General features: G+C 41.8%; 1 long non-coding RNA gene across 1 annotated transcript; it reads left to right on the top strand.

The window, feature by feature from the left end:
- The first annotated feature begins 1,478 nt into the window (after positions 1-1,478).
- Positions 1,479-24,442, top strand: LOC106028602 (uncharacterized). The gene is made up of 4 exons (XR_010043291.1): positions 1,479-1,850; positions 8,895-9,046; positions 9,585-9,663; positions 18,405-24,442. It is a non-coding gene; the product is annotated as an uncharacterized LOC106028602 (long non-coding RNA).
- The last annotated feature ends 849 nt before the right edge of the window (positions 24,443-25,291 follow it).

Genomic DNA, 25,291 nt, shown 5'->3' with positions numbered 1-25,291 from the left:
AGATGCAGCAGACTGTGGCTGTGTAATTACGCAGTATTTGGGTGCTTGGAACTTGGGAACCCAGGATTGGCCTTCCTTGGGATGGGAGATTCAAACTGAATAAAATCTCTCTCGTTTTTTGAAAAAGAATTTTCTACATGTGCAGTCTACTTCTCATCAATATCTAAAAGTTAGCTTTAAAATTTTCACGTGACAGTCTAGGTCAAAAATGTAATTTTTTTCTTTTATATAATCCCCGTCTGTATTGTGCAGCTCTATCTTCATGGGTCTCCACTGTCGTTGACGATGGTGATAGCTTCCTTTTATAATCGTCTCTTCTTTGTCTTCTGGATTATTTCCTGTCAGATTGGATTTTAAGCCCCTTCTCTCAGTGTTCCTTGAATGTTTGTGATCCTTAAGGTCTCATTCTGAGTTAGTACTTTTCTACCCATTCCCTGAAGAGGAATATCTCTGGGAGGATTAGAACTGCTGCTTGTATTCTGTCAGTGATCACACTGGTGTCATTAGACCAGATGGCCATACCACACATTTTCCTTGGACATCACTTAAAGCTTTTTATATCATTAAGTCCATACATACCTCTTTCTAAATTTTCTCTTCCTCCAAAATTTCCTTCTGCAGCAATGAAACCTGGTTGCACAAGCTGAAATTTCAAAGTATGTGTTGATCCAATTTATTTGAACCTCATTAAATAGATCACAAACACATCTAGCTTATTTGACCTCCATATTTCAAATCCATTTATCCCTGCTCATAGTCTACTGTTACTACCTTAATTTAGAGCTAAAATATCTCCTCACCATTTCTGAAACTGCTTTATTTGGAGTCATCTGGCCAAGTCCTCCTCTGTTTAGTTTTCATGTTTGGTGGTTTGGGTCCCAACCAAGACCTAATTATCAAAGACACTGCTAAGGTCTGGGAATCTAATGTGTCTTCTGATCCTGGGGAACTTTGATTACCAACCACGTTGGAGATTTCTTCTCTAAAATAAGCCATGTGAGTGAGCTCCAAACAGCAGGTTAACTACCACCAATTCCTGCATAGTTTTCAGTGCGTTGTAGATCATCCCTTGGGATTCTAAGCCCTGCAAGGTGCTGGGCTCTGGTACCAAGCATCTGGTTACTTCAAGAGCTTCAAGTTCAGTTCAGTTACCTTCACGCCAGGGTGACGGTGACCTGGGGAACCCCGCGTCACACTGTGAGCTTCATACATCCCTGGGCTCAGTGTATTGTTCAGGTCTCAGAAATGTTCCACCAGGTCTAAAATCTGACGGAATTAATTTTTGGCAAGCTGGGATCTAAGAGGAACTATGGTAATAATCTGTTATTGAACTGTGAATGTTTCACAAGTGATTCTGGCTCTTTTATAACAAACAGAATTTTTTTAGAAGGGTGTTGGGAGTCACCAAGTAGTTGGAGGCAGAAGAACTATTTAGCCAGTGTGCAAATCCCACGGAAGGACAGAGGTCTAGGAAGCAGGAAGCAGAACCATGCGGTCATCAGCAGGAATGGGCCGGGAGGACTCCAAGAGCCTGCTGTGGTCCTGCCTGCCTGGCTTCATGCTCCAGGTTCTCAGAGCACCCATGTGATCCGTCAAGGTCGGGTCATTGCCAGCCCACTGGATTATGCAGGGCAGAGGGTGGATACAGCCCCCAGGCCGTGTTGTGGGAGACAGGACGACTCACGGTGAAAAGGAGCTCATTTTTTCGAAAGGCAGTCAGGTGCTGTGAAGAAGAGAGAAGAAATGCTAAGCAAAAAATAAAGAAAACGAACAGCCACCGTGGTGCACATAAGGAAAATGGAAGACGAGAAGGAAAGAAAGGGAGAAAAAAGGTTGCGGAAATAAAGAAGGTAATAGTTTCAAACTTCACACAATCAGTTCCACAGGAACTTTGCTTTGCTTTGCTTTGCTTTGTGTTTATTACTTTTTAAACTAATCGAAAGAAAATCCCTTATGGATTTGATAACAATATATCTGGTCCTAATAATCCCAGAATCTCTATTTGTAGACATTGAATGTGTTGTTGAAATTAAATATAATGCACGAACAAAAATTTCAAGATACTTTTAGGATTTGCTTTCTCAGTAAAGCATATCACAAAGGGAATAAAGAAATTCTTTATTCAAATTAATGGTGAATTCTTTTGTCATGAGGATAGGAGTTTATATTCATTTCGGTGAAAGCAAATAAATTGTTCTAGACAAGAAAAACAAAACTAGCCCAAGGCAGTATTTTCATTATAGAAAAAGGCACATGTCCATGAATATCTAGTTTAATATTAACAAAAGTCATTCAATTAGCTATGCATGTGCCATTGTTATGAATATTTATTCGTGTCTCAGCTAAGTAACACTGATATGTTTTATTCACTGGTTCAGAGATTCAGATGTTATAAACATTACCCTTCCTGCCCTGGTGGGAGATAAGGGAATTTGAGTGTAAAAACAACCTGACATTTCCCAGCACTGAAAATGCAAATTTCTTTAGAACTTTCAATTTTATGTTCAGGAAATTGCCTTTCTTGTTTGCTAATTTTATTTCTTCTCTAAAATCATTAAAAATTTTTTGATGAGCTAATATTGCTTCTGTACTAATGAGAATTATTATAGGACCCCCCCCCCATGGTTTCCTTCTCCTTATCTCTTCGAATAATAGCTCTAGGTGACCAAAGAAAAGGAGAATAATGTGAAAATCGCAAATGAAGGAGAGTAATTAATGCTGGGACAGCAAAAGAGTGACAAAGCTACTCCTTCATCCGTGATAGGCTTCTGTAACCACTTAGGGACTCTAGGCTGCTCAGTCCAGGTGTGGCTTGCGCATCTTACCTTCTGCACTCTTAACTGGGGGGATCCCTGTTGGAGAGTTGCCTCGTGAGAGAAAACTGACTTTATCTGATTTGGATCAATCGCATTCATATGTCAAAGAACATTGCAGTGTGCCACTGCACACTTCTCTGCACGAAGAAGTGTGTCAGCCTTTGTGACCCAGGGGCCTTAGCCCCCACCACTTGACGAGTGTGGACAGCTCTCTACCACCCACTTGGACTTGGGTTCTCCCTTCTCTCTGAAACTGACCACTTCTCAATCACCATGGCGAATGCATGCTCTCCACCTAGTGGAGAATGGAATTCCACTTACTAGAAATGGAACACACACGCGAGTACATGAACAGGTGTATGTGTGCACACACATTATTTTATGCTCTGTGTGTTCCATCGCCTGAGCACAAGGCCTGACATTACAGTGCAAACACAGGGAGATTTAATTTAGCGCACAGCTTCAGAGTCCTCCATCCAGGGTCAGCTGGATCCAAAGCACGAGCCTCATGATGGAACAGCACAGTGAAGCAAAGCTCCTCGGTCCATGGTGACTGGGAAGCAGAGCAGGGGACAGGGGAAGAAGAGGGGTTAGGGACAAGAAGTAGACCAGAGAAGCACACCCACGTGACCTGCCCAGACACACCCAGAAGTGTGTTCTACCCACCCTTAGAGTGGATCCCCAATCCAGTCAGCCGTTGATAAATTCCTCCCTATCCCACCACATATGCTATAGATAATCTCTGGTCCAGATAAGAAAATAACATATTTTCATAGATAGGTGAGATGGAGATGAAGAGATGACAGAGAAAGAGAGAGAGTTAGAGAAATCTATTTCCTGTAGATTTCAGTTGTCTGGGCTTTGGTTACTCTCTGACGTCTTCAATATATTCTAGTCACTACTTCCAATTATCATTCAGTAAATGTATACAAATTCATTTCCCAAACCTCCTGATAATCTCCCCATCAAAGATATCCTTATTTTCCAGCATCTATCACGTCCTCCTTGGCTTGTCAATAGTAAAACCCATCAAACAAAACCTGTTCTGAAGAGAGGGAAATTTATCCTCATGAGGCTTAAGAATTGTTTTCTTTTTTAATCTGGTCAATTCTTATTCATCTTTATTCCTATTTCAGGATCACTTCCTCAAAGACACTTACTTGTCTTGGCCTATCATCTGGTTGCATGTTGTTTTGTTACTAGTTACTAATGAGCACATGCTCTGAAGTTCTTTTGTGTACCTCAATCAGTGATCAAGCTTTTATTATAATGTTACTCTATCAGTATCTATTTCCCCATCTACACTGGAAACTCCATGAGATTACAGCTTCTAACTACTTGGGTTTCACAGTCTCAGTGCTTCACATAGGGCGGATCTATCTTATGGCTCAATAAGCAATTGACAAATGAATTACTAAGTATCCACCCACAAGCTGTGAGTAACCAGTGATAGCTTAGTATGTCATATCTGCTAAGTGCATCTTCTGGGTAGAGATAAAAATATTTTAACCCAAGGCATCTGCAATGCAAAATCTCCATGGCCTGGAACTGGACACAGAAAACTCTTCTGGAAAGGGAGTGGGGGTACCAGTTCCACGCTCTTCAATGTCTGCTAAGGGAGGGGCCTCCTGGTGGGGGGGAAAGAAATGGGGAGCTCACATCCTCAAAGTGCTTCACATCTCCTCTTCCTTCTATTTTCCACTCAAATGACCCCTCGGGGCCTCATCCCGCAGCCAGATGAGAGCTAGGTGATAACTTAAGCAGTGGATGGTAATCTTCTCCTGCCCAGGGCATCAAGTGACCTGGATAGAACTAGTTTAGAAGTTTTCCCCTTTCTTTGTCTACCTTAAGGTGAACATTATAAAGGTGGTTGAAGTTGCTGTCCTTAGTTGGTATGAAATTAAGGGGAGACTTTGGTCCTTACAACCATTAAAGTCTTAATTAAGTCAAAATTGGGAACTCATTACCTCCTGTGCGGTTTGTGATTTGGGTTTCAAATTGTGTCACTGCCATAGGTCTGACCTGTAGCCTTTGCTTCTAAGCAAACAGCTCTTTGCCTCTAACGTGGTCATCATACAATCTGTTCTTTGCCAAAAGGATTAGTCAGCTTACTAAATGATGCTTGCCTTCTGATTGTCTAGAGAGAAGGAATGTAATATTTGATTTTCAGGAAAGTGCTGGAACTTAAGGGTAGAAAATGGTCAATTCTTTGGGAAAAGGAATGAAGTACTGTTACACTCATTTCTTGATGAGTAGCAGTTGCTAGTAATAAGTAATAATTGTTGGCTGGTTAACCAGTTGTTTTCTGGATGAACTGAATTAGCACTATTGGTCAAGATACTGATGATGCTAAGGCTGGGACCAGTGGTGTGTGAGATGTTGGCCTCGGCACTAGATCAGGATCACCCAGGCCCTGTTCAAAAAGAGCAAACCGCAGGCCAAAGATTATGGCTCACTGGAAACAGAAGGAAGCTCTGAAAGCTGCATTTTATGTGGTTCTCTCTATGCATTATGGTTTAGATACAGTGTCCCCAAAAGTTTTGTGTGTTCAGAGGTGGGGTTTTCAGAAAGCGTTTGGATCATGGAAGCCCTACACTCATCAATAGATTAATCCACAGATGAGTTCACAGTTAAATATGCAGTCAGGAGGTAGGCCTGGCAGAGTGGGTACATCACTGGTGGTGGGCATTTGGAAGCTGTCTATTCGCTGGCTCTTCTGGTCCCTCTGCTTCCTGGTGGCCGTGGATTGAGCAATGTTCCTCTACCGTGCCCTTCTGCTGGCCTTTCTGACTTGGAACCAGCTGACTATGGACTGAACTCCCTGAAACTGTGATCTAAATCAACTTCTCTTTAAACTGTGATTATCAGGTATTTTGTCCCAGCAATGGGAGTGCGGACCAAGACAACATGATTTATCACATTTCCTCGAATCTAAAGTGTTATCCACTATAGTGGGAGAATTATTTTTCCTATGACTAAGAAAAAAGAAAGATGTTGATTAAACCATTCCATGATACTTATTATGTCATTGATTGTAAGTTGCAACCAGATTTTAGAGTTTTTAAAACACAACTGTGATTTAGGACATTTAGAGTGAATGTTAGGATGTAGAGATGGTAGAGATGGGCGGGAAGCAGCAACGTGAAGACTAGAGGAGGAGGAGGAGGAGGAGGAACAGGCCAACAGACACCATTAATCTGAGAAAATTCTGCATCTGTCTATGAACCAATAAGTAAGATTATACATCCCTAGTGTAAACTGAGTATCAGCTCCAACAATGGTTTTGGTTTGTACGTAAATTCATTTTCATAAGAAGCATAAAGAAAATGAAGTTATTTGTTTATATTGAAAAGAAAATCGAATAAAAATGTGACAACCTTATATTATAGCCAATGGGAAAAGCAAGTGGCATTGATATAAGTCGTTGAGTAGATCTGAGGTGTCCGTGTGGTTCTGACACCTTGTCCTAGTCTGGACATGTCACTTTTTACCAACTTTTCCAACAGAAATACAAAGGGGGGCCTTGAGTAAAACTATAAATTTTTCTAGTAGTCATATGTCAAGAGCTTAAAAGAAACACATAAAATTCATTTAATAATCTATGGTATATCTTATTTAATGCAACACATATAAAATATAATCATTTCAGTAATAAATCAAAGTCATAATTATGAATGAAGTACTTTTTCATTGTGTTTTTCACATTGAGTCTTTAAATTTGGTTGTTTGTTTTACAGTTTCATGACATAAAATTCTGACTAGCCACTCCTCGAGTGTTCACAGTCACGTGTAGTGGGTAGACAAAGAAGGTTTATGCTCTCTCTAGCAGTTTATGTGTCTATAAATTAGAAGCATACTTGTCCCATGATAATTACTTCATATCTGTGTAGTAGCAAACTGTACAGGAATGGGTATTGATCTCCCTAGAAGGAGGGACTTGTATCCCATCTTCTGCTGTTATAGTTATATAAAAACACAAATATAAAAGAAACACACTGATGTGCTAATGTGCACTTTACTTTAATTAAAAAACAGGGATAGAGGGGCTGGGGACTTAGCTCAGTGGCATAAGCACCTGCCTTGCAAGCACGCAGTTGTGAGTTTGATCCCCGGTACAAAAAAAACAAAAACACCAAAAAACCACACATACACACAAAATCAGGGATAGATTTATAAATCTCATATACATATTTGACATACAGCCATGCCAGAAACAATTGTGTATGTATGTTAGTCTCAAGCTCAGGTTCAGATTTTTCTCAAGTAAGACTCAGGATTAGTATCCAAAATATGGGGAGTATATAGTCATGTGAGGCCTGGCCCCTGCTCTTGAGGAATTTAGATTCTAGTTAGGGAGAAATGCCTGAACCCCATGTGCTCTAAGATACTGCTCAAATGACTTTTCTCTGCTGCAATCCTGTGATGTCAAAAATAACAGGGATACACTTGATCTCACATACTCTTTGGGTGGCCAGGAATTTTCACTGCACTATAATCTAAAGTTCACGTAGTAAAACGACCCTCAATCTTACTGAGCATCAGCTGTGATGCCACACAGTTCTGAATCCTCAGTGAAACCCACAGCGGCCACAGTGCTACTGAAACAGCTCTGTCTGAGGTCATCCTAGTTTTTGTAGTGATTCCTAACAAAGGAGCTATATTTTCCCTCAGGATAACACAGGTGCAAAAATTCAGATGAGACCTATATTGTTATTGTTTTGAGCTCTTTGTTATAGTTATTTGACTCTTGCTTTTTATTTTTTTTATGCTTTGTTGTGTTTTGTTTTGTTTTTCCCTTTAATACAGAAAGGATAGACGTGTGTGTATAGGCTTATATATGCCTAGAACTTCACCTAAAGAGTTTACAAGAATTAATTTTAGTATGTGTGATGGTATGAACAGCTACATTAAAGAAAATGAGACATCATGGTAGCCATTGCTGATTTCCTATCATTTTGTTTTGAAGCCTAATAATGCTTTTATTCTTGGCTTTGATTGGTTTTAGTCTGTTTCAAATTATTTGATTTCAATATATGTGAAGGTATGGCCAGCTATTTTGAAGACAACAAGAGACATTATGGTAGCCACTACTGATGTCTTGTTGTCTTGTTATTTGTATTATTTTACTCTGATCTGTTTTGCTGTTTTGTTTTGTTTTGTTTTGTTCTTTTTTAAATTAAAAAAAGTTGAAAAATAAAATTCATACTAGTGTTGGGGGATAACAAACCAATAAAAAAAAAAGTCAAGTTTACTACTAGGAACCAGAGGGACCATTTACGTCAAGCTGTGGATTTCATAAACAGCTCCTGAATTTAACTGTTCCTTTGGAGCAATTTCCAAGTCAAAGTGGCAGCTCCATGCCCCATGCAACCCTGCTCCCCTATATGGCCAGCATCAGCCACTGGGCTGCTTCCTGATTTATCTTCCTTTGTGTCCCCTGACTGGTGACTGCTGGATGTGGGTTCACAGGTGCCTCAAAATCCCCTGAATAAGAAAAAGAAAGGCAAATCCCCTGTTCACTTACTTGTTTGGACTGAATATCACATTACGAGGCCCTCCTTGTGATCAAAATCTTGTTTTCTGAGCTGAAGGTTAAAACGAATTGGTGTTTGAGAAGCCAAACCGAGCCACAGCAGCAGTATAACATCAAAGATTAAAAGCCCGTTTTAGTTTAGGTCTTTTGAATCCACTTCTGCTCATTGCCTTTTATTTTATATTCTTCTCAAAATTGCCTGGTGCCTGATGGTTAGGAGGAGAAAATAGAAAAAGGTCCTTGGCATCTTATCAGAAGCCGAATTATTGAGATTTGCATCCTGTTCTAATGTTGGCTTAGGGATATGTGTGTCTCCCCTTCTTCCTTAAAGTACAGGTAATCAATTTGGGGCCAACAGAAAGAGACTTACCTATTTCTCGGAAAGGAATAGAGCAAACAAGTATTTGGATGCCACAGCAGTATTAATATGCACAAGAAAGCAACAGCGAGTGCTACTCTGCAGAAAGGAATGAATGAATGAATAAATGGACTGAAAGCACTTTATTCTTCTCACATAATTTCTTCCCGGTGACATTATTGAACAGGCTGTTGAAAACAAACACTGTTAAATGGGAAAAGAAGAGCGGCAGCCTCTCAGTCCCCGCTGAAACGTTCTCCAATGACGAATGTGCCCTAAATGGATTGAGCTTTGTGAAAAGAAGCCAGAGAGAAATTTGATGTGGCCCCCTGACCTCTGGTAAGCACGTGTGTCTTCACCTGTCACACAACATGCTGGCACTTGCTTACTTTTCAGCAAAGACTATTGATTTTGCTTATTGGCTGCAGGCGAGTCCATAAAGAACAAATTACAAAGTCAGAGGTCCACAGTTAGCAATTGCTTGCATGATAACAGGGACCTCCCTGCACCCACACTCACCACCAACACCCTCGAAACTCGGGAGCTGGGGAAGGAGCCCGGTCGTGTTCACAGCTGCTGCCCAGTCAGTGTTGTGTACAAGAGGTTTGTGCACAGGATGAACCCACAAGAAATGGCCTGCAGCTGTGGGCCGTGGAATTCAGTCCTGCAGGTGCATGTGTGGGTAAGCACGTGTGTGTGAGTGTGCACATGCGTGCATATCTGTGGGCAAAAGCCACCTCCTGGATGTGGAACAGCGAATGTGAAATGGGCATCAGAGGCACCTGCGACATTTTAGTTTTTCTTGAGGTTTACAATAAAATCATGTAGAGTGAATCTAGGCACATTTTTTTTTAACCTAAGATATTTTGTGTGCTAGGTAATTTGTCAAGATGACTTCCAGGATGAAGAAGGTATGACTTTTCAGAGGTTTAAAGGAGGCAGAACTTGTTTCTTCTGTAAGTACTCGAAGTCAAACTTTTCAACAAATAAACCAAAATAAGATGAAAGGCGACACAGCAAATGAGCTTGAAGCCACCAAATTGGCTTCTCTTCCATCAATTCAGTTCTATCAGCACCTTAAATAGTTTAATCGGCTGGATCAAGCATGCAGTGAACTGAACGGGTTGTATAACATTCTCAAAACGATTTTTTTATGCAATCATTTTCAGTAGGATTGAAGCCCAAGATTCGCTGGTCTCACAAATAAAAACAGGGGAAATCAGTATACGTTACTCTCGATAATTATGATAGCTGACATTTTATGGCCAAACATTACAGATTATTCCCAAAAGTCTAAACACTGGGACATTCGTAATTAAAATGAAGAGATATAGGATTTAAAAAAGCACAATTTCATAGAACTCATGTACGATTCAGATATGCAAACCTTTTAGCATTTCTAATTCTTCAGAGGCAGATATTAGAAAGATAAGTCATGTTTTAGAGGTACAAAATTTTTAAAAGTTGTAAAGATGGAGAGTAGATATACTCAATTTTCATGAAACTCAGTTTTCATGTCAGGAAGATAACTATTTAAGAAATATATCTGAATATTATCGTCAGATTATGTTGACCATGTAAAGAACCAAGTATGAGGCACCCTACAGGGTCCCAAGTTTCAGATTTATGCTTACGCCTTCTCCGTAGCATAAAAACAAAGATCACTTTGACTGGGCCCTTATTTGCTGACAGTCATTAACTATATTTGAGGAGATGCCACACCAAGAGAGTGATCTACATACCTTAAAGAGCTGCATGGAAGGAAAAACTTCAAGTATACCTTCCCATGGGGCACGGGCTTTTATGAATATTATTATGCATTAACATTACTTTGATGGGACTGCTGAGCTAGATTGCAATTCTAAATGAAAACTAAAATCCTGGTCACTTTATTTCGGATGACACCGTGGAGATTCCCAGGTAAGCTCACCCCAGAGAGAATTTTCAAGAAATGTTTGGCTATGCAAATTACCTGCTAAAATGGCTTTGGATCCTGTGAATCCTGTGAATTTGGAAGAAAAATGACAACCCCTGCTTGGGGCTGGGGTACAAAACATGGTTGAGGGTTATTGGCTGCCCTGTTAGGCCCCATAAAATAGCAGAATGTCGAGCAAGGAGAAGTCTCCGTCACTCCCATGGTGCTCCCCTTAAGCCTCCTCGTAGCCCACCTGGACCCCCCACACCCTCAAGCACAGGAGATTTTCGTACTGTCAGGTGCATGGGCCATGCTTGTCATCATCTTCAGCCGCTGGTAGCTGTGGACTGGTGCGGGGGTTGAGAAAGGAGTTGGGCTGTTTATGATCTTCCACGATGATGGCTATTGCTAATTCCGCTGTGAAATATGTGGAGCATCTGGAGAGGGGATTCATAAAGTGTGGCCAAAATAGCACTCGCTTTATGCCCCAGCTTCTGGCAACCATTTAAGACAGCACTGAGACAGATCATATGACCTCAGCCCTTGCAAGACCTCATCACTTTTCATGGGCGAACGGAAAAGTGCTGATCCTAGAGCATTTATGCTGATGGAACACAGATAAAAATCTGCAGGTGTAACTTTTTAAAAATTTAGTACATGAAGCATAAAAAATATATCAGTACCCCCATACATCACCGAGGCCCGACTTCAACACCATCTTGTAGATAGCAAAACACTCACTGGACTCTTCCTGTGCCAAGGAACACATATATGGAGCTACACAGTATCAAAGAAGGAGTAGAAAGTGCTCCTTTTGTACACGTCAAAGGGTATCAAGTGTGGGGATGGTGTTCCCTGATTGTCACCCTAGAGGGTACAGCTTTCAGTGTGAAGCTATCCAGTGTTACCGACATGTGTTTTTATCACCTGACTTTTCATTGGGTGGAAGCCATGCAGAGAAGGCTTGAAGGAGTATCGAAGGCGAGGAAGGAGAAAAGCACGTGGAAGGTAAGCAATTCGGAAGACGTGGAGGCGGGAATAGCCACTCAGGATACTAGTGAAGAAAGGAGCCAAACATCGTGGCCTCCAGGGAGGGTGACCTTTAAGTAGACACTGAGGTCAGGCCCAATTTCCTCACCTGAGAGAAGACTGGAATGGATCTTGAGTCCAGTTCCAAGCTTAATCCAATCTTCATTTGGTATAATAATGATTATTTTTTATGTGGAGAATACAAGTTTAATACTTTTAGGAGATCACATATCTTATAAATGAATTTGGCTGAATGAATCCAGTCATTCAATATTTAAAAAGGTGCAAACACCAAGGAAAAAAGTAACTGGATACTCAACACCCTGAGAACAAAGGATTTCTTACCTTAGAAATATATAAACCTCAACATAAAAACATAAAGTAAGATATCAAGTTTAATGATAACTTGAAAAGTTTTGCTAATCTGATACATGAGAAATGACAGCTCTATGCTAATAATTTTACCAAGAAAGATGGATTGCCTGCTTGCAAGATACCATCTCCACTTTCCCTAACTTAGGAGTGCTTACCACCAATCACAGATACATGTATCTAGTGAAACTGTTTTGTAAAATAATGGGCAAATTTACGTGGTTCCTGTGACCTGAAAAAATTCAAATTCACCTTACCAAATATATGCTATTCTATACTACATTAACCTATTAAGGTCCATTCATGCCTACAAAAAGCAAAAAAGAATATTAACTCATAGTAGGAGAAGGTATCCAGGCCAAAAGTATCATGCAGGAGTTTGAAATCACTGCTTTCACTGCTAAATTCTCCACTCCTGTCTGCTCAGTCAAACATAAGATGTCCAAAGCACGCACAAGAGTCCTCTCCCCAGCCTGCCAATTCCTTTTCTGCCTGAGTCCTACAGCTCCATGGACGTCACAGCAGTGTTTGAGAAGGGCAGCATGCACCCTTATCTGAACTGTCTTTGCATCTTTCCCTACATTTTCAGCTATGGGCTCTAAAATATTTTACGCTTAAAAAATCTCTTTATCACTTCCTCCTCCAGGGCTTAGTTTGGATGCTCTTTATTAAAGCCTTCTCGGGATTATTGTATGTGGGAGCTAGTGCCAGACGCAACCATCACCCATCTCTCTTAAATTCTCCTCTCTGCTGCCAGGGAGCTCTGCTCAAGGGAAGCCTGCCGATACTACAGTCCACTGGTCGTCTTTCACTGGGTGCTTATCACACTTTGGAATCAAGTCCAGTCCCACAGAGTGGACGCAGGAATCTTCATTGTCCGCCCCCTGCCTCTTCACTGGATTCCTCCACTCTAAAGCCTTCCATTCACCCGTCTTTACAGCCCATTGCTTTGAGCTTAGAGGAGCTGAAAACCATTCCTCTGCTCCTCTGCACTGGCATCCCGCAGACCCTTTACTGAGCTGGGCTTCAACAGAAAACACTGTAAAACACGGAACCTATAGGTGAAAGACCCTCCTTCCTTTCAAGATGTATCAGGACGAGCCACAATTTTACCTTCTCGCAAAATGTGTCTCTCTAATAACCTTTACCATACTTGAAGTTCTCTGGGCTTTCAGGTCATTATCTCTGTTAAGGATTCCAAGAAATTTGACTTCAGAAGTCAGAGCTGAGTTTCTTTGCAAGAGGCCAATTCTGTCTCTTCTCTGAAGCTGTGAGCGGAAACCTACAGACAGCTGGTAAGAAAACTCCAGCAATTCTGGAAATCTAGACAAGGTTGGGACGCATGTAACAACTTTTCTTCTGCTGTGGGATCTTATCAGGAAAGCAACAGGCCCTGGTTTACAGTCTCTGATCCCAGGAAACCATTGAATCGTTTCAAAATAATGAAAGTGACCGAGTGTGAAGAAACTCCTTCAGCAGGCACCAACTCAGGCTCCACAAAGACAGGACATGTCTGGAGATTTAAAATTTAGGAAAGGTAACATCCAATCCACCCAGGGTTTAAGAGCATGCAGCTGTTAAGGTCGGCGACTGCAAGGTCCCTCCAGGCAGCTTGTAGGGCAGATGGTGTTTTGCAGGTTCAAAGGGAAGCCCTACAGATTTTGAAGGAGAAGGTTTGACTTCTCTCAGCAAGGACAGTGGGGAAGCTGTCTCCTCCTCTCCAGGACAAGCTATGCCCGGAGCAGCCAGGGGCAGAAACAGGATGTGGTCCTGGAATATTCAAACTTAAGAAAACAAAACAATGCAGTGTTTGTGGGTGCCCTTAAACAGATCTCTAGTTCAATCCTGAAGGAAAGTCGGAAAGAAAGAATGTCGAAAGAAACCAAATTAGCACCTGAGGGAAACAGGCAATTAATTTTTAAAAAGTAACTTCAAAAGCAGCTCTCTTTGCTTCAAACGCAGTCTGAGTTGATTCAAATTCAGTAACTCTCTCTGTCACCACCGTGCGAGTCCACTCACCTGAGACTGCACGGCTGCATTTCGGCTATCTGAACCCTGATTCGCACTGTGAATGCGGGCTTTCTCCCTGCTGCCAGCAAAGAGACATGAGATTTCTTAATTAGTTGTTCAAGATGCAAACATCCTACATGTTTGCAACTCTCAAGGCAAGTGTTAATCAAATATTCTAAAGCTTGAAATTTCCTAACAGGGTATTAGTGCTACCTGAATCTCCAGAAGCAAATCCTGTATGGCGAATGAGCTGTCCAGGTAGTTTATGCATGGGAGGAGATGCTTCCCGCCCCAGATCAGCAGCGCTACCTGTAACACGCAGGGTGTCTACTTCTTTACTGAACTGGTTCCTTGTTTGTGTTGCAGGAGTAGATAGAAAAATCTCTTTTCTTCTTCAGTTGATTCCCTCATTCTGGTTCAGTTCTGCTGTGTGTTCTAAACCCCAGAAGCCCGATCTGGATTCAGGAATATTCTTTCCAGAATATTCTATCACATGCCAGGCAATGGGCCCTCAACAATGGTGCCTGTTAATTGTTCCTCTGACAGTTCCAAGTATTGTAATGTGCCTGTGTCCCATTCCTTTCTTATCTAGGAATTTTAAGAACCACCAGAGCTTCCATTTCGTTCAGTACGTGTACATAACGCATCTTGTTTTTCATCCCCTTTTCTTCCTCTCCTTCCTCCTTCTCTTGTTCCTTTCTCATTAGAAAAAGCTCTTTTTCCCTACTTTCTATTATCTGTCTTTCATTTTGCTCTTTATTTATAATTTGCGTTTCTCATATAAGAGAAATCATATGATAGTTAAGCTTGTGTGCCTGATTTATTTCACTTAACATTCGGCTGCAGGGTGCATCCGTTTTCCTAAGAGTGACTTGAGTTTATTTTTATGGCAGAGTAGTATTCCATTGTATGTTAAACACATTTTCTTTACCTGTTCATCTGTTGATGGGCATGTAGGCTACTTCCAAGACTTAGCTACTATGAACCGTGCTGCTATCAACATGGGTGTGCATGTATCACTGCAGTATGTTTTTAACTTTTGGGGGGAAGATACCTAGCAGGAGAATGATTGGGTCAAATGGAATTTCTAGTTTTGGTTTTTGAATAGTAGAGTCATATGGAAGTTTCCCAAGGAGCAGATGGCTTTAGATCTTTAGTTTACTACTACCAAAAAAAGCTCTCTGTTATGGTTGACAAGGATGAATATCTGATTTAGGCTCCTGTGGATGAGCTCTCTGGTCAGTGCTGACCTCTGGGATGTCTCTGTGTGTGCCTTGGCAGCATGTTATCCTGATCGCTAACACCAGCTTGTACTTACTGAGTAGCTACTTTGTGCAAAGCCGTATCCTATTTAATCCTCACAGCGATGGTGTAGATACTCTTACAGCCCTTATTTTATAGATAAAAGCAGAATTCCAGAGTGCTAATAAGAGCATGGTTCTGAGACCCATAGGTGCCCATTAGCAAGTCATCAGGCCTCCAGTGCTGAAGCTGGACCTGGCCCTCCAGGGCTTCACACAGGGCTGAGCTCTGCCACCCACCCAGCTTTCAAATAGCACTGCACTTTCCCTCACGGTTCTTAATACCTAAATCATCTGGGGCTTTAGGAAATGTGACTTCTATTGAAGACAATGCCTTTAGCTAGTGAAAATCAGTGTTCACCGGCTGTGTGAAATGCTTCACCATAAAAACCACCTCTCTGGGAGAGTGCAGCAATGAGTGGAGTATGATCTGCTTCCCCAGGGTCCTCGGCCCTTCCAGAGATGGCCGTGGGTGATCTGGGGTCCGAGGATGGCCCTGCCTCTGCCCTGTAGGCCTTTGGACCCCTCGCTGAGACTGCCCCCTGGTAGGACCCAGACTTTGGAGCAAGGGAAGCCTCTCCCTCACCCCACCTCGATGACCTGATGGTGGCAGTGGCCTTGTGCTCTTGGGCTTCAGGGTCTCCGGCCCAGCCCTGCAAGCCTAGGCCAAACCTCACCAGCCACTGAGGACCCGGCACCTTCCAGGGGCTGCAGCACAGAGTTGGGGGAAGAATGACCACCGAGAAGGCAGGACTGAGAGCTATGCCTCAGAACTGTGCAGATCTGTGTCTTGGGCTGACCTCTGCATCCTGATGGGAGGAGGAGACCACACCTTCTGGTGACAAAGACAAATAAAGGCGTCACCTGCCCTGGGAGGTGAGGAAGCCCAGGCTGAGGATGAGCCAAAGGGTTGGCAGGCCATGGGCTGTTGCCAAAGAGGGAAAGATAAAGTAACATTTGGCTAGCTGAAAATGCCCATTGCCCTTTGAGTAGGTTTACCGGCTGGTGTCTATAAGGTGAAAAACCTGCTCTGAACATTCCCCTCAGCCTTTTAAAAGAAAACTTGCTGTATGTGGACAACACAGATCTAAAGAGGCTGCTGACATATGATAAGGTAGGTTGAAAACCACCTCCGGGAAATGCTCATTTGTTTAAAAAAATGACAGAAAAGAAACACCTTCTAGCAGTGACTTCGTTGGACCATCTGGAGAAGCAACACTAGGTGATGACTTTCCAAGGGTGTTCTGTAGGTTGGAGGACATGGAGCAGAAAACAGGGGGAGAAGACCAGTACCAGACTGGTCATATGTGGGGATGTTCCTATTGTAACCAGTGTTTTGTGTGTGCATTTCAGTCCATATGCATACACACACACACACACACACACACACACACACACAGCATTGTCAGACAATGCTAAGTATTTTATTGAAATATCTGGTCATTGGAGATATTCTCGAGTGCCTGTTAACTAGTAGTGAAATAAGACATTCTTTAATTTTCTTGTTAGTACTGAAATAAAGTACAATTGTGGGGGGGGGAGTGTGTGAGGGTGGGGAAGATGCAGGCAAACCCCTCTTGAGTGGTACACATGGTTCATGCTCCGGTTCCTAGAAGAGAAGGAGGTGCACGCATGACAAGGCAAGCTACCACTGTCCCCTAGGTCCAGGGGTTTTGTCTTACTTAGCTGTGTATGTAGGGCATGTAAAGGACAAAGGAAACCTTTTACAACAGGTAGTCTCCTTCTATGATAAAGAGGTTGACAGTTTGATAAAAGTACAGTTATTAAACTGACAAATTTTGTACTAAAATTCACAGGAAATATTGTCTTCTCAAAGCATTTTAGCCCACTGGGTTAGTGGAGAAAGGAATAGATGCATATATTCAAGATACTTTCAACTATTGTTACATGTGTGTAGTTTAATCAAGACTGCTGGGTATATACCATGGACAAACTGAGTTCTTTTGAAATATCTAGTCTTACCTAGATGTCTAAAAGTGCCCAACATATGCTAAATGTAGAGGTGGTAAAATATCACGTTGTAAATATCTTTTTGTAAAGTTCCTGTGATACACTGTCTTTTGGGAATGGACAGTACGATACTGCCCGTACCTGTCCAGTAGTATGGAGGGGGTGAGAGGGAAGCAATTGCAAACATATTGTGTTAGTGCATTTCTACTTGGACATTTTGAGACGTCTTTTTTCCTGTGTTTTGTGGGTTTTGTTTTGTTATGTATATAGTGGGCAAATTCAAATTTTGCAACACCTAGTTCCTATAAGTAGGAGTTCCAGTATATGGCAAAGTAGCACATTTTGTACGCTGGGTAGAAATACACAGAGAAGCTTGTCCTCTGTAAAGGAATTTTGGATTCAGCCAACTGTAACTTTATGTATGCCTGTACTTGTCCAATGAGTTGAAGCAGAGAGAAGCCAAAGAGGCCAAAATGATCACACTTAGAAGATATCTCAGGTTGCAACCAATGCTATATGTGTGATTTTATTTGTCAGTGTTAAATGATAGCAGACAAATTCTTCTATGAAAAATCTATTCTAGATATGTAGAAGTGTTTGATCCATTAAAAGTAGAAGTAGAATAACACTTTGTAAACAGATTTTATAAACTAATAGAAAATGCTACGTTTACAAATAGAATGTTTAAACCACCTCGGAACAATACACTGTCTGTACAGCTCACTGGGCTGAGAAGGGGGAGGAAAGAAATTGTTGAAAGTGTTTTGTGAAATACATGGTAGAAAAATTTCAGCTTAAAAATAAAAACACTCTGGCTTTGTGCGTGTACTGGTCACAGATTATTGTCAGTGTAGACCACCGCGATGCTTACCAAGCATCTATGATGACTGCTTTTTATTATGGGAGAAGAACAGAGGCCTCTTGTTTGTCTTAATGTTTAGTGTTTCATATCATTTATATCAAGCTTTTGATGCACATATCAATTTTCATCATTAGGGATGATTTCACTCTTCTATAAAAGGACTCTGCTTCCTTTCCAGCATGTCCATGAGTCTGTACCGACAGGAAATTATAAATTGGTAACGATTTCTCTCCCTAGGGCTGCTGGTTTCTATCTTCACTTCTGCTCTCTGCGAAGTCTTTTCTCCGACTCGACTGCCCTCCCATCAAGCAGGCCTGGCTCACAATCTGGACACTGGCCAGCTTGTGAGAACATCTGAAAGTAGCCAGCGACCTGCAGTTTCCTCGCTCCAGTTTTGCCTGTTCCGGAAGTTGGAATCAGAATCCCCTGGCCCAGGAGAGCCACCGGAAATCTCCAGGACGATCCCGGGGCCCACACAGTGCAGAGGATTCGGGATGCGGGGAGCCTGGTGAGTCACTGCCGCTCCGCTCGCAGAGATGAGTGGTTCTGACTCACACGCTATGGCCCGGGCTGCTCTCACACTGTTTCATGGCTGATACTCTGAAAAGAGACATAAAACCTGGATTGAATGGAATACGTACAATGGATGGAGACAGATGACTTGCTTATAAATCTATAAGTGGCCTCCATTTCACTGGCTCCCTCTCGGCCTCTTAACCTTCACCCCTTGCGGTACTCAGGGTAACACGCAAGCTGGGAAAACACAGAACTAGTCCACGGTTTGTCAGCCTTTCAGCCCAGGTTCCTTACTCCACACTGGGTCTAACAAGCTGTTTAGCATTTGCAAAAAGGGAGGTGACTTGGGGTACAACAGAGCGTATTGGTGGAAGAGCTTGTGCAGAGCTGGAACTCGGGCGCTCCTTCTCAGCTCCCCGAGGAGCAGCAGAGGGAGGAGCATGCGCTGTGTGTGTGTGTGTGTGTGTGTGTGTGTGTGTGTGTGTGTGTGTGTGAGCGCGCACGCTGCGTTCCAGGGTGAACATTCTGAAGCTTCCCTGTAGCAGCTCAGTATTTTAGGCCTATTGATTGATTGACTGGGTGGTTTTTCTGACTTGGTACTTTATTTTATGAGTTGTTGTAATGTCCGGCTGCAACTCATTTTAGCAGAATGACATGCCTCTTCCCTGCCAAAGAGTAGGCAATGTGACATGACTCATCAGAAAAGAAGCATGACGCATCAGAAATAAACACTCATGACAAGTGATTCAGGGAGCTAATAAAAGGCAGAACATTGTATTATTCATGTCTGGATAATATTCATGGATAATTCAGTATGCCCAAACCCCCAGAGAGGCGGCTTCTAAGGCAAATACACTGTTTCTGTGGACTTTGCTGAATCAAACCAGATGTGCTGCAAGATACATTTTTATCAAGAGCTTTACTGTATAAATAGGCCCACCAGCCAGATTCCTTCTTAGGTCTCAGAGCAGAGCTCTGAGTGCATCCTGTACCCTGTCATGGGTATTACAAGAAACCATCTGTTTCGGAGAAGTGGTTTGTACATCAGCTTCCTCACTCTGAACCATCATTATTTTAAAGTCCGCATCCTCAAACCAAGATATTGCCAAGAAGTAGAGAGGAAATGCCAGTCTGACTTGATTTGTTGGCTGGAAATTAACGTGTATTTCAATAAAACAATGAGTTACTACAAAGATATGTAGCGAGGGGGCCCCCCATACTTGCATTTTTATAATTATGTACAATTCAAATAGATTTTGGTTTAATTAAATCCATAATCCATGTAGTTTGCATGAGCTAGAAAACAAAACCTTAAAAAGATGATATTATTTTTAGAACCTCAGCAAATCAAATCGACTTACAAATAACTAATTGCTTGCATGACCAAAAGGGAAATGTGCATTGGTTCCTGGTCCTGCACTGTCCGTGGCACAGAATAAGTGCTCCCTGAAGGCTAATCAAACTTCACAGCGCACCGCAGGTCCGGGCGCCAGTGTCAGCATTGGTAATAGTGGTTACCCGGTCATCTCTATGAACGGAGAGGTTCACCTGAACTGTAATCCCACTCACAACTGGCATTTAAACAGCAACTGGCTTGAATCAGTATCCTGTATAAAGCAGTCATTAAAACCTATTCATGATCGTTAACAAGGCAAAGGGAGCTTAGCAGTTATAATTGACAGAGCATAGTATTGCATTAGGACCGGACGTGGAGAGTAAGGACGAGCTGAAGGTGACATCCTCATGCATGGAAACATCCCACAAGACTGACTCAAGGAACACCCACACGGTCTTTCAAAATAAAGTTGAGATTTTCAGCCAGCGGTAAAAATATTCCTGCCACTGCAAGTAGATCTTTGCTGATGCACCATGGGACAAAGTACCTAGAGCAGGGAACTAAATGTGCCTTAGTCTGACTACCAACATCATTTTCTTTACTCATTATGAAAAATAATGTTTTTTTCTCTTTGCTTCTCTATGCTTTATCTTAGCAAGTAAATAATCAAGCTATCTCAGGTTACTGGTGATATGACAGGTAAATGGAGCCTTGTTCTGCACATTCTCCAGGGCAATCACAACTATTATACAACAAGAAGTATTTCCACAAGCTGAATATGAGTAATGAACTTCAACCCTGCCCCAGAAGAATAAAAGACATCAAATGTGACTTCCTGAAGCGAGACTGCCAGTGATGCTGGGGAAGTGAATTAAGAAGTGCGTGTTTACCACCCTGAACAAAATGTGGAACTTGGTTTCACTCTAGGAATTGGGCTCAGTAGATGTAAAGCAACCAACAGGATATGTTTCGCATAGCACATTCTTAGAGTGTTTTACAAGTGGAATTTTTGCTTTTAGCTCTACAAGAGGAAGACTAATCAAAAGCAAACAGTTCAATGATTCTGTTATGCAGCGTACTTGTTCTATAGCTAATTGCAATTCTGCTTCTGATGAAAAACAAAATAATAACACATAGCATTCTTTTTGCCCCCAAGAATTTTGATCCAGAGAAGGAGTAAGACATCCCTAGAGTATCATTTTAGTGTTGATAAAGGTAATTGGAAAGTGTAACATGGGCAGTAGTTTAAGTCAAATCAACCTACCAGCTGAGTCAAAGAACCGGGCAGACCGGCATGCTCACTCTGCAGCAGGGCTGAAGGATGGCAGGCTCCCATCTCTCCCTCCCTCCATCTCCGACCCTCATGAGGTGGAGAGAGCTTTCCCTGGTGGAGCAGTGCAGAGGGCCTGTTCCCTGTGAGCAGCGGGTCCCAGACAGGAGAGGGTGATCAAGCCTTGCAGTGTCACCAGTAGCTGTTCCTACAGTGACTGGGAGTATGGGAAAGAACCGGAAATTGCAGCATTTCGTCTGTCACTGACAATAAATGCAACGTCAAGAGTAAGAAAATCATCCCCTTCTTAAGACAGAAGAGTACAAATTAACGATAATTTAGCATCAACTCAGTTTGGCTTAAATAACCAACAGCTCACTTTAATCTCTTCCCACGATGACTATTTCCTGGCCCGAAAACATACCTACATTTAATGTATATGTGATGTGAGTCTCTTTCTCTGGCATGGGTTAAGATTTTGATGTTGCTCTCTGTCCTCCTTTCACACATTCATGTATTCTCATTTATATTGTATCCGTTTAGCTTCCGGGAGCTTGCCTGTATATTAACTAGTTTGATATGTAGCATACAACCACATGCAATTAGATGTTGAATGTACACGCCCTGATTAATACTCTGCTGTCCCTGTTCCCGCCTTCCTTCTCCAGTAGCTATCACTTCTCCATGTATTTAGATTTTAACGATTTCCCCATCTATTCATATATGAACAATTTAAAAGTCTAACATGGAGGCTACAACACACAGAGCCTGATAGCTTGAACACAGCTCTGCCCAGGGCAAGAAAACACTACCCTTGTTATCAATGCAAACAATGTTGGTAAATCATTTTACTTTCATATCAGCATTTTACTTCTAGAGGATGCCTCCTGCATCTTTGAGGTAATTCACTGTAACAGAAGAGTAAAAATTACGATCGCATTGAAATGATTGGAAGAGATAAACATTAAAAAATAGATGTGAAACCTCAGATCTACCTAGCTGCTATGTCCTAATCAGCTGAAATATGTCACATCAGATTTTCTAGCAAATGGCGTCAGGAAAACCATGCAAAATCTAAGCCATTGTTAAACAGACCTGCCTCTGTGTCATGTCAGGTAAGTTTTATGCTGTCTTTTAGACAGAGTTAAATTATTAATCACTGTGTTTTAGCATATGTCATGTCTGGCAGAACTGGAACTTACTGATGATATTCCACACCATAACAACTAGAAATTTTACTCTAAATCTTACGTTCGGTGCATAGAACTTCCCTGATAGAAATCACACAGGGATTCTTCCCTCCCAGTGGTTTGGCCACCAGATAAACCAGGTGACCTGCTGTGCCAGATGTACTTGTTAGCACACTGTGGGCTTCAGAAGGGAAAACCTTCCTGCTTTTGCCCACTAAACTCTGAAACACGAGGGAGTGAGCTAGTCCATTTTCTAGTGCTGTGACACGATATCTGAGAAATGCAAGCTAAAAGAGGAAAGGTTCATTCTGGCTACAGTTTTCATGAGATAGTCACTTGGGCCCTTTGTATCTGGGTGTGTGCATTGTGTGAGAGAGAAAGAGAGAGAGAGAGAGAGAGAGAGAGAGAGAGAGAGAGAGAGAGAGAGAGAGAAATTCTCTTTGGAGGACGTATACTTTCTGTGGTAACATATTTCCTCTAAGTAGAACTTACCTCCTACCCAAACCTTCCCCATTCCCCAAGTGCCCATAAATCACCAATGGATTAAGTCATACATGACATCAGAAACCTCCTGATCCAGTCTCCTCCCAGAGGCGCTACCTCTGAACACCATTGCACCGGAAACCAAGCTTTCAACATATGGGCTTCTGATGACATTTGAAATCCAAACAACATTAGGAACGACCATGAGGATAAACCCTCAGGAGGAACCGTGGGCAGCAGTACGGCATGCACCGGCCAGGGACCCACAGCATGTGACGGCCAGGCCAGCAGCCTTCCTTCAGCTTGCACTTTGGCTGAAGGCCAAGGGCAGGAGCTGATCTGGAAGCTTCCCCACTAAGACATAATGCCTGAAATGGGCCAAGGGCCCTAGGTTGGAGGCACCCTCTGCTCCTAGCAGGGGCAAATGTAAGTTGGGCCTGAGGAAAGCACCTGTAACTTATTCCTGCAGAATCTCCACAGATAAGGATTGAGCAATTTAGTAATTTATCAACTAATGCTTTCTCACTGTTTTTTTTGAAATTCTGTATTATTTCTATTTCACTTTTTTTCCTCTAAAAAAAAATATTGAGCAATTTGGAGTTCACGGAGTTCAGCAAGTTCCAAACTGAGCCAATTTCTACTGGGGGAGAGTTTAACAGCTTAAAAAGAAAGAAAGAAGAAAAAGAAGGAAGGAAGGAAAGAAGGCAGGCAGGAAGGAAAGAAGAAAGAATGAAAGAAAAGAAAGACAGAAAGAAAGAAAAGCAAGCAACAAAGAAAGAAAGAAACAAAGAAAGAAGACAGGCTGCTTTAGACCCCCTGGGCTTTGCATATTCAACTCGTGGTGAATAAGCTATTACATAGTCACACATGAAATACGTACTGATTTTGGTTTTGTCGGTTTTATCCTTTACGGTTTTGTTCAATAGTATTACAACTAATGATATAGGCAATTCTATTAGAAATAGCGGGAGGCATTAGGGTAACCATTGTTGATCACCTTGTATTATGTTTTTATATTATCTATTATATCCACCCTTTTGACTTGACCGATTCTGTTCTGTTATGTCACATTTGGTTTTACTCTCTTCCAAAAAAGCAATAAGAACAGTGGGAGCAATGAAACCCAAAATGTGTAATAGTCACTGTACAAAAGAGAGGAAAAGAAAATGCTCTAAACTATATAACTGCATGTATATTTAAATGTATAAGACAGAAAATGATATCACAGAGTTCTAATGGATCATTGAACAGAACTGTTTGCAGTATCATTGCTGGAATGTCCACTCTACAAACTTTAATTCTGTGACTTGAACAATTATTTCTAAGATGGCAATATGTAATCTATTAACTAGTGATTTCCTACTGCGCATTTTTTTCTTCTGTAAATCTGTATAACTTGTACCCTTCACTGTTTTTTTTTTTTCTTTTCTTTTCTCCTTAAATAAAAATTTAAAAAAAAAAAAAAAAAAAAAAAAAGAAATACGTACTGAGTGAGAGGCGAGAACCCCAGGAAAACAGGAAGTTAACCCTCAAGCATGACTGTGTAGATCTGAACAAGAGAAAATAAAGCTCTGGGGGGTGAATATACAACAGTCGTACAAAGCCTACAATGACTAGGTGAAGCAGCAGGTTGAATACAGAGATACATAAATCTGTCTCTAAAGAACATGACTGAGAAATAAGGTTGTGGAATGTGAAATAGAAAATTAAGAGAAACAAAGGGTCTGATATGCAAGTAATAAGAGCCCTGAGAGGAGACTGTAAAAGGAGGCTGCAAGTCGTAATGGTTGAGAATTTTTCATAAATGAAAGAAAGTACAAACTCACCCTCAGGAAGTTTAACGTTTCTCAAGTAGAAGGGGTAAAAATGTCATCGGTGCTTACACAGTTCAGGTGACACTGCAGCCCCCGGAGACAAAGTGAGCTCCTTAGAAGTAGCAGGGAAGGAAAGAAGAGGACCCACAAAACACAGAAACCACACCGAACCCAGACTTTCGGTGGCAACAAAAGAAGCCAGAAGCCAAGAGCCAGGGGGTTAGTAAGTTTCCATCACTGGAAAGTGATGACCGGCCTTGGACTGAGTTCCTGGCAAAACTACCAGCCAGAAGTGAGGACAAAATAAAGTCGTTTTACTTTATACCAAAAGCATTTTATTCTTTAACTTTACGAGGACTATATTTTCTATTAATGGGCTCACGCCAACGGAACTTTTAAAGACTCCTCTTTGGGAAGGACGACAATGACTTCTAAAAAGATTCCTGACGTACAGAGAGAAGCAGCAAGCACATAGAATAACAACCAGGAGGTGCCCGTGTAGGGTAAGCATCGCC

The sequence above is a fragment of the Cavia porcellus genome, unplaced genomic scaffold, assembly GCF_034190915.1.
Source record: "Cavia porcellus strain 051 isolate PalLab524CR breed Dunkin Hartley unplaced genomic scaffold, mCavPor4.1 scaffold_26, whole genome shotgun sequence".
Lineage (NCBI taxonomy): Eukaryota > Metazoa > Chordata > Mammalia > Rodentia > Caviidae > Cavia > Cavia porcellus.
Note: the sequence above shows the minus strand (reverse complement) of the source record. Positions and strands in the feature narration are given on the sequence as shown.